This window comes from Staurois parvus, unplaced genomic scaffold (assembly GCF_062004578.1).
Source record: "Staurois parvus isolate SC_StPar_1 unplaced genomic scaffold, SC_StPar_1.0 ptg000562l, whole genome shotgun sequence".
In the NCBI taxonomy this organism is placed as follows: domain Eukaryota; kingdom Metazoa; phylum Chordata; class Amphibia; order Anura; family Ranidae; genus Staurois; species Staurois parvus.
In genome coordinates this window covers 7,150,001-7,168,611 of record NW_028318358.1, presented here as the reverse complement: position 1 = coordinate 7,168,611, position 18,611 = coordinate 7,150,001, and positions in this window count along the sequence as shown.

Below are 18,611 nucleotides of genomic sequence, written 5' to 3'. Positions count from 1 at the left end.
ATATTGAAGAGTCATCTATGGTTTATATTGTAGCTTTCTACCTGTGCAGGTGCTGCCATTGGTGCAAGTAATTCCACCATGATTTCTCTTTTATGCATGGCTTTTGGCATCTGGTGTCAGCAGTTGGTGTCTGCATATTTTATATCATGTAGGTATTATGCAACTATGGTTAATGGCCAAGCACTAATAGTTCTTAATTTGTTTGCACAAATTCTTAGAGACTAGACCTGTTTTGCAGGTTGTTTGGGTATAGTTGTTTCCTTGGGAAGACAAAGCAAGGAGGACTTCGGGATATCCAAGGTCAGAAATCCAGTGCTGCGAGAGTATCTGCTAAAAGTGGATGGATAAATAGACAGATAGATAGATAGACAGACAGAAATATGTCTCCTGGAAACACAAATATATAGAAATACTGAAAAATGCAGTATATGGATGACAAAATAAGAAACAGATATCATTATCACTTAGTAGCCACCTACTATGTACAGTTTCTTTCAAAGTTGAACACTGGTGTTTTATAACCATTTGTAACTGCATATATTGCTAAAATATCTTTAAATGTAAATAACATATTTTAATATCACTATTTTGTACCAGATGCATGGCTAGGTATAGCCAGCACAACATACCATTTTGTGGAAGACATGTAAAAGTGGACTGTCCACTTTGCACCTCTATATTAAAATTCATTACTTCTAGTGAGAGGGTCCAATTTTAAATGGCACACCAACTTTTTCCTTCCTCTTGCCCTCTCCCCTTTATTGTAGGCTGCCACAAAGGCTTTTCAAAAAAAGGAAGCTTCCAAGGACAAGATGCAGCCTATACAAAGTAGAGAGCATGATAAAATGGGGAAATCAGGCATCTTATATTGTTGGACCACAGTTATTCACTTTTGAATGATGAAAATAATTTGACAAAATAAATTCTCTGATGGCAATCTACTAAGATTAGAGCAGACAGAATCTGGAGCCATTGTGCAGGTTCAGGTTCAGTCTGCAGGGTGTTCATCAAATCCTGGGTAAAGTCAGAAATTGCAAACAAAGGATTTCCCAGCAACACTTACCAGCCAGCCCGCAAAACAACCAATTTAGCCCTGTCTAACAGTTTGCATTAAAAACAGAGGGTTTTGTTTGCACACATCTGCAAATACAAGAGTAAGCCACAGTCCCACGTCAAGTGTCCTCTGTATACTGTGGACCTAACTAAAATTTCCAAAGTCTCCATAGTAGAAGCACATGTATCAATGGATAGGTTAAGGGCATGTGTGCCTGGAGGAAACCATCCCTTCCTTAAAGGTACAGGCATGCACATGATACCTAGCTATACCAAAATTACAGCAATGGCATCCAGTGCATCCCTGCATCCAAATTGGCCAACTACAGAAAAAATGGCAACCAATTGGTTGTTTTGCAGGCTGGCTGGTATGTGTTGCTGGGAAATCCTTTGTTTGTTTGCGATGTGCATTGCCCTTCCATGTACGCCTTACTGCTAGGGCTGGTCATAGGTTGGGACGGTTGCCATTTTTTGTGTACTGCCACCTATGCAGGGGAAGGCTAGGGATGGCCCTCTGGGAAAAATAATAACAGCTAAGTACCTGCCAATGTAGTGTAGCACAGGCCTTAACTTCAAAGAAAGGGTCTAACTTCTTAAGTTGGAATGGAAGCAGTTGTAAACCCGGCGTTTTTTTCAAGCTGGCATTGAGAGGTTTGGCATAAGGGTGACTAGGGGGCTTTTTTTCCACTTCAGAAACCAGATAGAAAAATACATCTGTCCTAGTGCTGCTTTAGATGGCTGGTGGATAGTTGGAGACCTATGGTGAGTTTCAGTCCTATTCTTGACTCTGCTCTGTATGCTCCCATGCTAACACCTTGATGGTGTAAGGTAGTCCTCTGAAACCCCTTGTGAATCTTTCCTTGCTATGATGATGTTACAGCAGATGCAGATAACAATTTTGTGTGTGGAGGGAGGTGGAAAGTGAGAAATGTGGAGGAGTGAGGGATTTTTGCTCACAACTGGTATCATTGGGTTGCTGTTACCATTAAGGTTTGTGATGCAGCCTCTTCATGCTCATGCATGTGGTATCCGAATGACTGGTAGTTTTACCACAGCTGATACGCCTCAAGCAGAGAAGACCACAACAGTGTTGTAGGCAGCAGATGTGTGCAAAAAAAGGTCCAGATTGCATTCCTCTGTGACTGACCTGGGGATTGTAGTGGCCTATACCAGTGGGGCAGGATTATCTGGTTGAAAAGAACGGCTGCTCCCACCAGTCTAGTCCTCTGCCAGCTGCCCCTGGATGAAATCTTTCTGAACTGCGCGTGCCACCTCATCATCCCCACATTCTTCATTGCTGGGGCTGACTTGCAGAAAGATAACTCTCTCTATGTTTCTTCTGTTCTCACTCTCAGTATTTGAATTAAGGAAATGTGCATCTTCCTACAGCAAGTGTCTTATTGTGTAATGAAATTATTCCATCAATTCCTCGGAGTGAGATTAGCAGAAGAGGAGGAAGGAGAAGAAGGCACATTTGCAGTGGTTACAGACAAATGGCTTCTCTCTGGAAGAAGGAAAAGGGGGGGTTACACAATGATAAATTAGCCCATCATATTGCAATCCACAGTAATGTATTACAGTACAGCAGTGTAGAGCACTGTATGTAGCACTGTGTAGCAGCAGCTATCTATCCCTGCAAACACATTGTCAACTCTCCTTATCTACTCCAACATACTGACTTAGGCAGGCGATAGAATACGTATGTGATTTTCTTTCCTTTTTCAGATGTATGCAACCGATAGGTAATCTGCACAATAACAATGCTTGGTTGAGAATGTTAGTTGTTAAAAGAGAAAATCTAAACTTTTAAACTATAGAGTGGTTTGAAACATGTGGCTTGCAAAGAAACACTTAAGAGGATTGAAAAATGATGGATAAGAGCTGTGGTGAGGGGAAGGGAAAATTGTGCAGAGATGGTGTTGGGGGAGGCAAAAATTGGGGACTGTGAAGGTGAAGAAAGTCAAGGTGAAGAGAAGGGTTCTTTCACATTTCTTTCTCTCTTGGATTTCCCTTCAAAATCTTATTATTGTTCTTTTTCCAATTCATATCACATTGCCAAGTTATATAAAATATTGGCTACTATGATTGGAGCTTATATCTGTTATATATTTTTTCATTTGTCATTCTTCATTTGTGACAAATCGCAATGATCACATGAAAAGTAGTAAACAATGGCTGTCATTCATGATGTCATTGTTTACTACTGTGATCCCTTTGATTGACCACAGTGATTACATGGTAAAGGGTCAATCACAGCATGCCTGTACCATGTGATAGTTGTGGCCAATCACAGCAATCACAATAGTAAACAATGGCATCATGAAGTAATGCCATACATAGTTAAAGACATAGTGCCTATACAGTGATTATCATTGTACTAAGCAATGATGATGTAAAAGAAAAAATCCTGATCACCCCACAGAGCAGTACATTGTCACTATGGTGTCACTGCACTGCTCTGATGACAGTATGTAAAAAAATGTTTAAAAGTTTTAAAAAATTATTACTTTTTTTTTTATACATAGTGTCACCTGAGCAAGTGCAATGTCACTATGGAGACACCGTACTGCTGTGGTGGTGATCATGTACAATGACTGGCTGCTCTAATATCACTATAAGTCAGTGCTAGCAGCCATTGTCTTTGATCACCACCACAGAACTACAATGTCACCATACCGGTGCTGCCAGTCAGTATCCCTAATCACCGATGCACCAATCATTGCCCATAATCACCTGCGCCAACTCACAATGTCCCTAATCACTGCCGCACTAGTTACATTGTCCCTAATCACCACCACACCAATTACAGTGTCCCTGATTACCGTTACACCAGTCATATTGTCCCAGATGACCCTCACACCAATTAAAGTGTCCTTGATCACCCCCACACCAATTACAGTGTCCCTGATCACCGTTACACCAGTCATATTGTCCCTTATCATCATCACACCAGTTTCAGTGTTCTTGATCACTTCCACACCAATTATAGTTTCTCTGATCACCGTTACACCAGTCATAATGTCCCAAATGAGCCCCATACCAGTAACAGTGTCTCTGATCACCACCACACTAGATATATGGTCCTAGATCACCACCACTGCTGTTACAGTGTCCCTGATCACCCAGTGTCACCAGACCAGTGTATACCAGAAACAGTTTTCCTTATAACTTCCACACCAGTTGCAGTATTACTGCATCAGTGTAAGCCAGCATCTGTGTCTCTGATTGTCGCCACACCAGTCACAGTGTCCCTGATCACCATTACACCAGTCATATTGTCCCTTATCATCATCACACCAGTTTCAGTGTTCTTGATCACCTCCACACCAAATACAGTTTCTCTGATCACCGTTACACCAGTCATAATGTCCCAAATGAGCCCCATACCAGTAACAGTGTCTCTGATCACCACCACAATAGATATATGGTCCTAGATCACCACCATCCCATTTACAGTGTCCGAGATCACCCAGTTTCACCAGACCAGTGAATACCAGAAACAGTTTTCCTTATAACTTGATTTTCGCCACACCAGTCCCAGTGTCACCAGACCAGTGTAAATCAACAGCAGTGTTCCTCATTGCTGCCACACAAGTCCGCAGTATCACCAGACCAGTGTAAGCTTGCAACAGTGTTCCTGATCACTGCCACACTAGTGCAGTTTTGCTTCTTCCTGCTGCCTGTACCAACCCTGGCCTGTTTGTTGAACACATTTCAGTCTGCTGCCTGGACTGATCCTTTGCCTTTTTATTGACCATGTGTATGCCTGTATCTGAACCGGCCCATTTGCACATTTCGTGTGACCTTGGATCTTGGTCCCCTCTATGTCGCTAGGCTGTGAAAAAGTCTTGGACATGTGGTATCACCATATCTGGGAGGAGTAGAGGAATTTGTTTTGGATGTAATTCAAAGTATGTTTATGATGAAATATAGAAATATATTATTAATTTAAAACTTTGTGTAAAAAATACATTTGCAATTTTCTTTCCTGCATTTTCCAAAAACTTGTAGTAAAATAAAATTAATTAAAACATTTTTTTATTTAATTTCTTCCTTTTCTTAAAACAAAAATGAAAAAATTGCTACCTAAAAAACTCACTATGCCTCTTACTAAATACCTTGGACTGTCTACTTTCCAAAAAGTGTCATTTGGGGGAGGTTTGTACTGTCTTGGCATTTTGGAGCCTCAAGAAATGAAATAAGAAACGAAAATGAAATAGTCACTGACACCAATTATGGAGCACTATTCCTCCCACTGACACCAATGATGGGACACTATTCCTCCCACTGATACCAATGATAGGGCACTATTCCTCCCACTGACACCAATGATGGGGCACTATTCCTCCCACTGACACCAATTATGAGGCACTTTTCCTCCCTCTGACACCAATGATGGGGCACTATTCCTCCCACTGACACCAATGATGGGACAGTATTCTTCCCACTGACTCCAGTTATGGGGCACTATTCCTCCCACTGGCACCAATGATAGGGCACTATTTCTCCCACTGACACTAATGATGGGGCACTATTCTTCCCACTGACACCAATGATGAGGCACTATTCCTCCAACTGACACCATGATGGGGCACTATTCCTCCCACTGACACCAAGGATGGGACACTATTCCTCCCACTGACACCAATGATGGGGCACTATTCTTCCACTGACACCAATGATGGGGCACTATTCCTCCCACTGATACCAGTGGTGGGGCACTATTCTTCCATTGACACCAATGATGGGGCACTATTCCTCCAAATGACACCAATAATGGGATAAAATAGGTAGAGCTCTAATAGGAAGAGGTGGAACCTAAAGAGGAAGGGTGGAGTTTACAGATGATGGGGTGGATCTTAAACAGGAAGGGGTAGGACGAATTTAGATAGAGGGGGTGCCCGATTTTAGTCTTGCCTAAGGCAGCAGAAAACCAAAATATACCATTGCCCATACCTATACATGCCAAAGCTTAGGGCAGAGCAAGAATATAACTGGAGGTGCAATGCTTCAGAGAAGGGCCATGCCAATACATTTATTTTATCAGTCAGTACCACTTTCCAATACATGCACTTTTTCCCCTCTTTTGCCTCTTTAAAAACGCCATGCCTCTTACTAAAATACCTAATGATTATGATATAACAGTGCAATGGATAGGATTCCTCCATCCACCTCGCTTGTGTGGATGGGGAAATCCGTTCTTTTTTCTTTTTGACCAGCCCATTGGCTGACTGAAAAAAAACATTTTTAGTCAGTCATTGCTGTCTGTGACCCCTCTAGCAAAATGTTCTCTCTTGAGGACTGCATTGTCATTAAGATCAAAGGGAGTACAAGAACAAAACACCTTTTTAGTAAGTGAGCAAGGGTTAACCCATTGGTTGAACAAAAAAAAACCTGACCAGATTCCAATGTGGGTGTGGGAATCCTTCCCTCTGAGTCATTGTATTCTGACAGTGGGGAGACTTTACCACCATCAGAATGGCAAACAGAGTAGTTGATCAGAAATGGATCGGTAGATCAACTTCTGTTCGACCAGATTAGCAACACATGGATTGAAAATCCGCCAGTGCCTGCTGTACCAGTTAAATTTCAATCCATGTATGGCCAGTTTTGGAACAGTTGTCAGGTTTGTATTATTGCCTATGTTCCTTCTGGAGATTTCTCCTCACTTCCTTTTCCTTGACAACTGCATCATGGGGACTGACAGCAGAGAAATCTTCCAGATGGGACCCAGACTATGATAAAACCTGAAAACCCCTATGCAAAACTAACAGGGGAGTTTTGTTAGGGGTACACTTTGATATTTTTCTACTTGAGAGTTTATTGAATAACAATTTTACTAAATACGTTTTTGGTCATTTTATATATTGAATAAAGATCACTAAAACTACTTATATATTGTAAGTGTGCCTTTACTGTCCCAGGTTTGTTGGTTTAACTTGTACTCTTATTGATAGGGGTAAATTTAAAGTGGAACTCCACTCAAAAGGGGACATTACGCTTGTCTGCCTCCTCCCACCCTCCAATGCCACATTTGGTACTTTTTTGGGGGGAGGAGAAGCAGGTAACTGGTTTGACAGGTATTCACTCCCACTTTTGGGTCAGATCGCAGCAGTAAACTGAGCAGGAAGTTCACACACACACACCCTCCTTACCCCCGCAGCATTCAGGGACACTTCCCAGGTCCCAGAAAACTGCGGCACATTCACAAAGCACAGCGTGCTTCACACATGTGCAGTAGAAAGTTGGCTGTGAAGATGTAAGGCTTCACTTCTGATTTCCTTTAATGAAGATTCTGGCACCAGCACCCAAAGCCAACTGAAGAGTCAGCTCAGGTGAGAATATCGCTGGACCCCTGGGACAGGAAAGTGCCCTTATATTAAAAATTAGCAGCTACAGTATTTGTAGCTGTTGACTTTAATTTTTTTGGAGAGAGCCCGGAACTCTGCTTTAATTACTAAAGGTGTATATGTTTTACTTAATGGCTTCAGAAATCCCCTTGAGTCCCTAAGCATTTTTTTTTTCATTTTGGAGATGTTCCACCCCAAATGTATTTCAGCGTTTGTAGTTTACCCTAACATGTTATATCCACAGATATTTACGACAAATATAATTATGAAGGACTGCTGATTAAAATATTATCACATAGAAGTCACATTATATAATGTAGTGGTGTGATAAAACCAAAAGGAAATCTATATATATATATATATATATATACAGTGGGGATCAAAAGTTTGGGTACCCCAGCTAAAAATTTGTATTAATGTGCATAAAGAAGCCAAGGAAAGATGGAAAAATCTCCAAAAGGCATCAAATTACAGATTAGACATTCTTATAATATGTCAACAAAAGTTAGATTTTATTTCCATCATTTACACTTTCAAAATAACAGAAAACAAAAAAATGGCGTCTGCAAAAGTTTGGGCACCCTGCAGAGTTAATATCTTGTACTGCCCCCTTTGGCAAGTATCACAGCTTGTAAATGCTTTTTGTAGCCAGCCAAGACTATTTCAATTCTTGTTTGAGGTATCTTTGCCCATTCTTCCTTACAAAAGTCTTCCAGTTCTTTGAGATTTCTGGGCTGTCTGTCACGCACTGCTCTTTTAAGGTCTATCCATAGATTTTCAATTATGTTGAGGTCAGGAGATTGTGAAGGCCATGGCAAAACCTTCAGTTTACGCCTCTTGATGTAATCCCCCGTGGATTTCGAGGTGTGTTTAGGATCATTATCCATTTGTAGAAGCCATCCTCTCTTTAACTTCAGCTTTTTTACAGATGGCATCAAGTTACTATCCAAAATTTGCTGAAATTTTATTGAATCCATTTTTCCTTCTACTCGTGAGATGTTCCCTGTGCCACTGGCTGCAACACAACCCCAAAGCATGATTGATCCAACCCCATAACAGTTGGACAGAGGTTCTTTTCATTCAATTCTGTGCCCCTTCTTCTCCAAACGTACCTTTGCTCATTCCGGCCAAAAAGTTCAATTTTAACCTCATCGGTCCACAGAACTTGTTTCCAAAATGCATCAGGCTTGTCTATATGTTCATTTGCAAAGTTCAAACGATGATTTTTGTGGTGAGGACGTAGAAGAGGTTTTCTTCTGATGACTCTTCCATGAAGACCATATTTGTACAAGTATCTCTTTATAGTGGAATAGTGTACCACAACTCCAGTGTCTGCCAGATCTTTCTGGAGGGATCGTGCAGTCAAACGTGGGTTTTGAATTGTTTTTCTCACAATCCTGCAAGCTGTTCTGTCTGATATTTTTCTTGGTCTTCCAGATCTTGCTTTAACTTCCACTGTTCCTGATGACTGCCATTTCTTAATTACATTCCGAACAGAGGATATTGACATCTGAAAACGCTTTGCTATCTTCTTATAGCCTTCTCCAGCTTTGTGAGCGTCAACTATTTTCAGTTTCAGTTTTCTAGACAACTGCTTAGAAGAACCCATGGTGCTGATTGTTGGGGCAAGGTCAGTTGAGTCTGGGCATTTGAAACCTTTGAGATTGACATCACTTGGTCTGCCCAGACGATGATTGAGAACAATCCATGACACTGGCAGGTCTCAGCTTTGCAAAGGGGGCAGTGCATGCTATAAATTCTGCAGGGTACCCAAACTTTTGCAGACGCCATTTTTTTGTTTTCTGTTATTTTGAAAGTGTAAATGATGGAAATAAAATCTAACTTTTGTTGACATAAGAATGTCTAATCTGTAATTTGATGCCTTTTGGAGATTTTTCCATCTTTCCTTGGCTTCTTTATGCACATTAATACAAATTTTTAGCTGGGGTGCCCAAACTTTTGATCCCCACTGTATATATATATATATTATATACACTATATTGCCAAAAGTAATGGGCTGCCTGCCTTTACATGCACATGAACTTTAATGGCATCCCAGTCATAGTCCAATTTTGAGTTGGCCCACCCTTTGCAGCTATAGCAGCTTCAACTCTTCTGGAAAGGCTGTCCACAAGGTTTAGGAGTGTGTCTATGGGAATGTTTGATCATTCTTCCAGAAGCGCCTTTGTGAGGTCAGGCACTGATACCGAACGAGAAGGTCTGGCTCGCAGTCTCCACGCTGATTCATCCTAAAGGTGTTCTATCAGGTTGAGGTCAGGACTCTGTGCAGGACAGTCAAGTTCCTCCACCCCAAACTCACTCATCCATGTCTTTATGGACCTTGCTTTGTGCACTGGTGAACAGTCATGTTGGAACAGGAAGGGACCATCCCCAAACTGTTCCCACAAAGTTAGGAGCATGAAATTGTCCAAAATGTGTTGGTATGCTGCCGCCTTAAGTGTTACCTTCAATGGAACTAAGGGGCCACCCCTTGAAAAACAACCCCACACCATAATCCCCCTCCACCCAACATCCACTTGGCACAATGCAGTCAGGCAAGTACCGTTTTCTCTTGGCAATCACCAAACCCAGACACATCTATTGGATTGCCAGACAGAGAAACACGATTCGTCCCTCCAGAGAACACATCTCCACTGCTCTAGAATCCAGTGGTGGCGTGCTTTACGCCACTGCATCCGACGCTTTGCATTGCACTTGGTATTGTAAGGCTTGGATTCAGCTGCTTGGCCATGGAAACCCATTCCATGAAGTTCTCTACACACTGTTGTTGTGCTAATCTGAAGGCCACATGAAGTTTGGAGGTCTTTAGCTATTGACTCTGCAAACAGTTGACAACTTCTACGCATTGTGCGCTTCTGTCATTTTATGTGGCCTACCACTTTGTGACCGAGGTGTCCGTTTATGACACAGAGAATAGCTGCGATTCAGAGGATCATTCACAGTTTATGACACTCAGGAGATCAGCGAGGAGCGATGTCATCCCTTCAATGGAGATCTGTGTTCTCCCTCCAGATTCTCCAGCCCAGAGCTGGAAAATCGGAGGAACCGCAAACTAAGCAGAGATAATTTACCTCTGCTTAGTAAACTGATCTTTTACTGTAATCTCACGAGATTATAGTAAAAGCAGCCGTTTTCCAGCATTTGTAGATCGTTCTCCCTGCGATTGGAGAACTGATCTACACCGCTTCATAAAAGGCATTCACAGGAGAACTGTGTTCTCCGAGAATTCCGGAGAACTGAGTAGCGATCATTTACCGCTGGTTCATAAATGGACACCTAAATTGCTGTTGTTCCCAGTTGCTTTCACTCTGTTATAATACCACTAACAGTTGATCGTGGAATATTTAGTAGCAAGGAAATTTCACGGATGGACTTATTGCACAGGTGGCAACCTATCACAGTACCACACTTGAATTCACTGAGCTCCTGAGAGCGACCCATTCTTTCACAAATGTTTGTAGAAGCAGTCTGCATACCTAGGTGCTTGATTTTATACATCTGTGGCCATGAAGGTGATTTGAACACCTGAATCCAATGATTCGGAGGGATGTCCCAATACTATATTTAGTGTATATTCTAAATAATTCCACTCTCCAGTTTGTTGCTGCAATCTTCTACACTTCAATTTGTTGCTGCAATTATCAGAGTAATTTTCTAATAGGTAACCACCTCTCTTATAAATTAATGACTCTGAAGATTGCAGCAGCAAATTGGAGAGTGGCAATTATTTGAAGTATATATATATATATATATATATCCATGTATATATATATATACCGTATTTTTCGCTCCATAAGACGCACCTGACCATAAGACGCACCTAGGTTTTAGAGGCAGAAAACAGGAAAAAAAAAATTCTGAACTAATGGACTGCAGACATAGTAAAGGAGATAACCAGAGACTGCGGACAGCACAGGGATGACCAGAGACTGCGGACAGTACAGGGATGACCAGAGACTGCGGACAGCACAGGAGATGACTGCTGACCTTTGGGGAGGGGGGGGCAGCGGGTACCTGAATTTGACAGGTACCCGCTCTTACTTCCGCGGAGTTGTTCTTTGATCTTACCTGTTCCTCTATCCAGCTGCGCGCTGTCTTCCCGGCTTCTGTAGTGTGGGCGCTCGGCATGACAGCCGGGTGCCCAGTGCGCATGAGCGAGAAGCACTTGCGCTTTGTGATTGGTCCGGCGGCTTCTGGGATCTGTCATGTGTCCCAGGTACCGCCTTACCATTCACAAAAAGCACCGCTTCTTGCGCATGCGCACTTGGCACCCGGCTGTCAAGCCCAGCGCCCACACTACAGAAGCCGGGAAGACAGCGCGCCGCTGGATAGAGGAACAGGTAAGGTCAAAGAACAACTCCGCGGAAGTAAGAGCGGGTACCTGTCAAATTCAGGTATCCGCTCCCCACCTCCCCAAAGGTCAGCAGTCATCTCCATAAGGTCCCGCTGCAGAGCTGAGCGGCCGGCCCGGTATTCTGACACGGCGGCGGTGGAAATATCGGACCGGCCGCTCCATATTTGCTCCAAAAGACGCACTGACATTTTCCCCCCTTTTTTTGGGGGAAAAAAGTGCATCTTATGGAGCGAAAAATATGGTATATATATATATATATATACTGTGTGCAAAATTATTAGGCAAGTTGTATTTTTGCGGATTCATTTCATTATTGAACAACTACAATGCTCTTGGTCAATCCAAAATGTTAACAAACCTTGAACCGGAATATTTAAGGAAGTAAAAACTAGGTTTTGGCTTTCTTAGGAGAATATCTGTGTGCACAATTATTGAGCAACTATTAATGTGCAGAATTATTATGCAACTAAATGAAAAACAAACATTTTCCCATTTCACGTGTTTATTTTCAACTTTTTAAGTGAGAATAATAAACAAACAACTCAAACGTTATAAATAAACATTTCTGACATTTAAAAACAAAATCAGTGACCAGTATAGTCACCCTTCTTTTAAACAACAGTCATAAGCCTTCCATTCATGGAGTATGTCAGTTTCTTGATCTCTTGACGATCAAATTTTTGTGCAGCAGCAACCACAGCCTCCCAGACACTTTTCAGAGAGGTGTACTGTTTTTCTTCACCATAAATCTCCCATTTAAGAAGAGCCCACAAGTTCTCAATAGGGGTTAGGTCAGGTGAGGAAGGGGGCCATGTAATTATTCTTTCATCTTTAAGACCTTTACTGGCTAGCCACACACAGAGTACTTCAATGCATGCGATAGAGCATTGTCTTGCATACATATCACGGTCTTCTTGAAAGTTGCAGACTTTTTCCTGTATCACTGCTTGAAGAAAGTTTCTTCTACAAGCTGGCAGTAGGTTTGGGAGTTGATCTTGAGTCCATCTTAAACCCATCCAGCCACGGGCTATCCATCTGGTCCGTCAAGAGTCACTCTCAACTTATCAGTCCGTAAAACCTTTGAAAAATCTGTCTTCAGATATTTCTTGGCCCATTCTTGACATTTTAACTTATGTACTTCTGGGTACTCCAGGTGGGTTGCAGTTCTGGAATATGACAGCAGTGCAAGATAATGGGTTCCTGGTAGCTTCACATTTGATTCTTCTTAAATCTTTGGCAGTTAATTTGCATCTTTTTTCTCAACGCGTTTCTGGCAAACCCTATTGACTAAACGTTTGAAGGTTCTGTGTTCCCATCCCAATATCTCAGTAATTTCAAGAATGCTGCATCCCTTTACGATTTTTGACTTTTCAGAGTCAGTTAAATCTCTTTTTGGCCCATTTTGCCTGAGGAAAAGAAGCTGCCTAAAAATTATGCACATCTTGATATAGGGTATTGATCTCCTTAGGCCGCACCCTTCCTCTTTACACAAATGCACATCACTTGATAGGCTTAAATTCAATCTGTATTCAAGTTTATACAGCCTGGAGTTGGACAATATGCATAAAAATGATGATTTGGTCAAAATACTCACTTTCTTAATAACACAGTGTGTGTAATGATCTTTGACACTAGAAACCACTCATATTTTTTTACCTACAAGTTGATAATCACTCAACTTTGTTTATTTTGGTATTGCATAGATGCATAGATTACTCTCCTTATCTGTTGGTGCTGTTGCTGTTCACCCTCTAAACTTTTGTGTTTTCTCCCAGCATGGATGTGTACCACTAGATTTCAGTCTGTAGCTCACCTCCAGCTTTGCATGTTTGCTCCATATTTACACTTTATGGCCATGCTCTTTAGGGTCTGCTATCTTAACATTAAGGTGTCCGTGTATGAACCAGCGGTAATAGATCGCTGCTCAGTTCTCCGGCATTCTCGGAGAACACAGTTCTCCTGTGAATGCAGTTTATGAAGCAGTTCTCCGAACGAAGGGAGAACGGTCTCCAAACGCTGGATAACGGTCTACAAACTCTGAAAAATGGCTCATTTTACTATAATCTCGCAAGATTATAGTAAAAGATCAGTTTACTAAGCAGAGGTAAATTATCTCTGCTTAGTTTGCGGTCCCTCTGATTCTCCAGCTCTGGGCTGGAGAATCTGGAGGGAGAACACAGATCTCCAGAGAAGGGCTGACATGATCTCCTGAGTGTCATAAACTGTGAATGACCAGAGAATAGCTGAGATCTGTTGAATCGCAGCTATTCTCTGTGTCATAAAAGGACACCTAAGTAAGAATTTAGCAATCTGCAAGGTTGAGTAGGGACTAACCAAAGAGTGATCACTTTGAGGCAACTGGCCAGGTTGAGCATGTAACATGGTTTATTAAGGTTATGCAATAATTTGCGACACTATAAACCACTTATTTTTTTTGCCTAAAGACTTCTATTAGCTTTTATAATTGTTTACCTCAGTAAATACAATTTACTACAAACTCAACATTGCACACTGGCTTAAGAATCGCTGCTTCTACAGGAGTTTTGTGTTTTGCCTGTAGAAGCATCTCAATGTTATCCTATGTGTTCATGCACATTAGGACAAATAGAGGCATATTTTAAGCACAACGTTTAGAGGTAGGAAAAAAAACCCTTCTAGTTTGCATTTTTGATTGGAGCTTTCTGGCAGAAAAAAAATGATAAACTCACATAAACTGTGTACACAAATGCTCTATATCAGCGTTTTTTCTGCCAAGGGAACTGCCATTTTTTAAGCCCAGTGTTCTTGGAGCCCAAATGTTTTCACCATATTTGGGCTAATTTACTGAGGAAGCTGATAATCACTCCAAAATATGGGAATATTAATTTCAATTGTCCAGTCATGTGAAAGTCATCTGTACATGACTGGGTAATGAAAGTGAACAGGTATTTAACATGATTGGCTAAGTGAAGTGAAAATTCACACTTTTGTTTGAGAGAAGAGTTTCAGTTTCTCTTGTGCATGTAGTGTTCTGAAATGTGTACTCAAGGGTGCCAAAAGTATTTTATAACCCTAGCAATGGGCTTGATTTACTAAAACTGGAGAATGCAAAATCTGGTGCATTTGTAAGCTGAGTGTAATAGTGATTCTTCCTGGAATATAAATAGATTTAACAGGAGAATATTATGTCATTTAAATACACAAAATAGTCCATAATATCAGTGGGGGTAAAAATCTGCACAGTGTTACAAATAATTTACCCCCAAAAAAATTAAAAGTCTTGATTTAATATGTAATCAACCCTCTACCCCATTGTTGTAAAACCCCTAAAAAAAGCTCTGGTACAATCTGGTACATCTTCAGATGACCCATAATTTATTTGAGCCCCCTTGTGTGCAGCCAAATTGTCCAGCTTTCACAATTCATCCCTTACAACTGCTCTTTCCTAGCATATATACATAGACAAGCTTTCACCATAGCTACCATGACCATTCATTGCAAGACTATGGATGTACCATAATTTTGAGGTGCAATTTAGCCCACAGGAAAACATAGAAACTGGTTTCTATGTTGAGGTGCACCAAAGTTTGCACTCTCCAGTTTTAGTATGTTGACTCCTATGTCGAACAGAAAGCTGGTACTTTTCATCCCACTGAGAATACCATCCCCCCACAGTGCATTTTGTCAGAGGGGACTGAGAAGTTCCTAGGGACTGAGAAGAAGATGGACAGAACCAAATACAAGACACTTTTAGAGGAAACCCTTTAAGAGATCTAAGACGAATGTTCAGGTTTAATGTCCTCAGAGATAAACTGTTCAACATTACAATGACCCATACAAGATTGGGAAATGTTACTCAGACTGCCATAGCTACACTGGAGTGGTTTAAGACAAAAAACTGAGGATTAGAATGACACAGTAAAATCTGTATGAAGATTATAACAAGAAATTTCTGTTCACCAGCAATATTTATGTGCTGGAGCAAAGACGAATAGTATAGGCTTGACAGATCCCGATGTGCAATGCTGGAAGAGACTTATCCCAAAAGATTTGCAGCTGTAAGTGAGGTCAAATATAGCTCCGCCAAGTAATAACTGGGAGATAAAACCTTGTGCAATCCCTGCTTTTTGTTTCATTACCTTTTTTGCCTTAATTAAACATACTTTGCATCATTAAAGTGTTAAGTATGTTGTGAATCATACTGTAAAAATCACAACTACAGCTTTAATTATGAACTCTACAGAATGTGAAATATCCAAAGAGGATAAAATGCTCTTGCAAAGTACTATAGAGATAGATAACCGATAATAGATAGACAGATAGATAGATAGATAGATAGATAGATAGATAGATAGATAGATAGATAGATAGATAGATAATGAGTTTCAGTTAGTTGGGTATGCACAATGATCTGTGAATCACTGATATCTTATTTCACATAAAGACTTTCCTTTCTAATTGTATGACTTGATTAGCAAATTTTACTGCTAGCTCAGCATTGTCGACTTGCATTTTAAAGTGGCATATCCCAATTAAATATGACACCAAGGATTTAAATATATTCCCTGCTTGCATCAATAAATAATATGGCAAGTGACTTTTGTGGGCAGTCCTTTAAATACGTATATTGTTCTGTGATTCTTTTTTTGCTCTATATGGATTTCTTGTCTTAATCTAAATGTTATATTTTTTTCATACACAATGAAAGCAGTATTTGTTTAGATATTTCTTTAAAAAATATATGCTAGAGGTTAAACAAAAGTGTATATCGTTCCTTATTAGTGTCCAATGAAGAATGCATCAAGCACCTCAGGCCTGTTAGTTTATTTGAGCACCAAAACAGAGCAATCATGTGAAGAGCCCTGCAATAGAGACACATCCTGTTATAACATGTGCTGTAATTGCCTCCTATCATAACTCCTTCTGTTACTCCATACAGACACTCCCATATTACTTCCTCCCAGCAAATGGAGAAAATTAAAGCAAATTACTATGACACTCTGAACACATGCATACATGCAATGAGTCATTTCAAATAAAATATTTTAAAAAATATAGCCATTAAACTGATTTTAGTTTTCTTAAAAGATCAGTTCCAAAAAGAACAGAGTGAGCAAGTCAATGCTGAAAAAAGCGTATTTGCATTTGAATTCAGCAACTCACACTTCCAACAATACATATGTGTGCTTTGCTTCCTTCACACATGTCAACTGGCATTATAAAAACAATGTTGGACATCTATCTCAGCACTATTAATGGCATGTAGAGTAGAGCAGGATGAATATGATCCTCAGTCCCTTATGTGCTTTACTTTGCATATAACATTAAAACAGGAGCCCACACATTTCTAAAGTGAAAATCACTGGTGTCATTTAATACAGAGCAGCATCAGGCATACTGGATTTTTCAATACAATTAGTGCAGCATGAAACATCTCTGTAGATGAAAAGTTATTTTATTAATTGAATTAATATTTGATTGCTGTACAAAATGTAAAAGTAAGGTCTGCGGTGAAAGCTCAAAAGACAACCACAGAAAGTACTCTGGACTGAGAAAATGGCATTGCACCTAAATATACATGGCCTTGCAGGACTGCTTTGGTGGCTATTTTGGTGACTATTTTTGTGGCATCAGTAGCAATGCAGTTACAGATGAAGCTTATACACATATCTGCAATTGTATACTTATTTGTTCAATACGTTTAAAACATTTGCTCCTTACAAATTTCACTTTAGTATGTATGTATGTATGTAATATAAATTTAAATATAAATTTCTATAACACAAGGAATATCCGAAAATGTATTCATTCATGTGCATATTTTGAGCTAAATACGCAAAATTATTTTGGGGAAAAAAAGAAAACAGATTTGTGTTTAAGGAAAGAAAGAAAGAAAGAAAGAAAGAAAGAAAGAAAGAAAGAAAGAAAGAAAGAAAGAAAGAAAAAGTTAATGTGAGAATGGATAGATAGATAGATAGATAGATAGATAGATAGATAGATAGATAGATAGATAGATAGATAGATAGACATGGATAAATACGTAGACAGATAGACATGGATAACTCAATAACAAGAATAACTTAATTCAAAACGAAAGCACAATTCAATGGAGATTGACCAGGGGCAATATACACATATATTTAAAAATACATATTTATATAAAACACAGGGCCATTAAATTAGTTTTACCTGATGAAGTGCATTTTTATTGTTCGTCTATTACAGGAACATATTTGGATGTTATTTGAATTTAAAAATATACAAACACAAACATATTTGTATATAAATACATGAACTATCCATCTCTGAAGCTTTGTCCTTTTCATATAATAGTATTACAAGAATAATTGACGAACATTATTAACAATAAACCTTTAAAACATAAAAGCATGACTGACAATGGGAGGACTACAAAACTCAGCATTCCCTTGTAGCCAGCAGTAGTCTTTGAGCTGATCGACACTTTCTATTTCGAATCCCGACTTTGCAGGGCTCTTCTACAGAGGTAATAGATGTATATACTGGATCGTCTTCTTCTTAGGAAAGAGCAGGGTCCTTATAACGGAGCATGTTTCTGGTCACCTATATGGGGAAGCCTTATGCCTATATTCATTGATAGCACCTACAAAGCACATGAACCCCTCTATTAACCTCATGAAATGTCCAGTTTATAGGATGACTATATTTCCTGCTATGCATAGCTGAAGAAACTTTTCTGGGCTAGCCTTGACCGTGACTATGTTCAGCCATAATGACCTTGACATTAAAATCTACTTAGAAACTAATCGGGGAGACACAAGTTTGATCCTCAGAAGAGCTACAACTGGCCCCAGCAGTAGCTGGACGTGACAGAG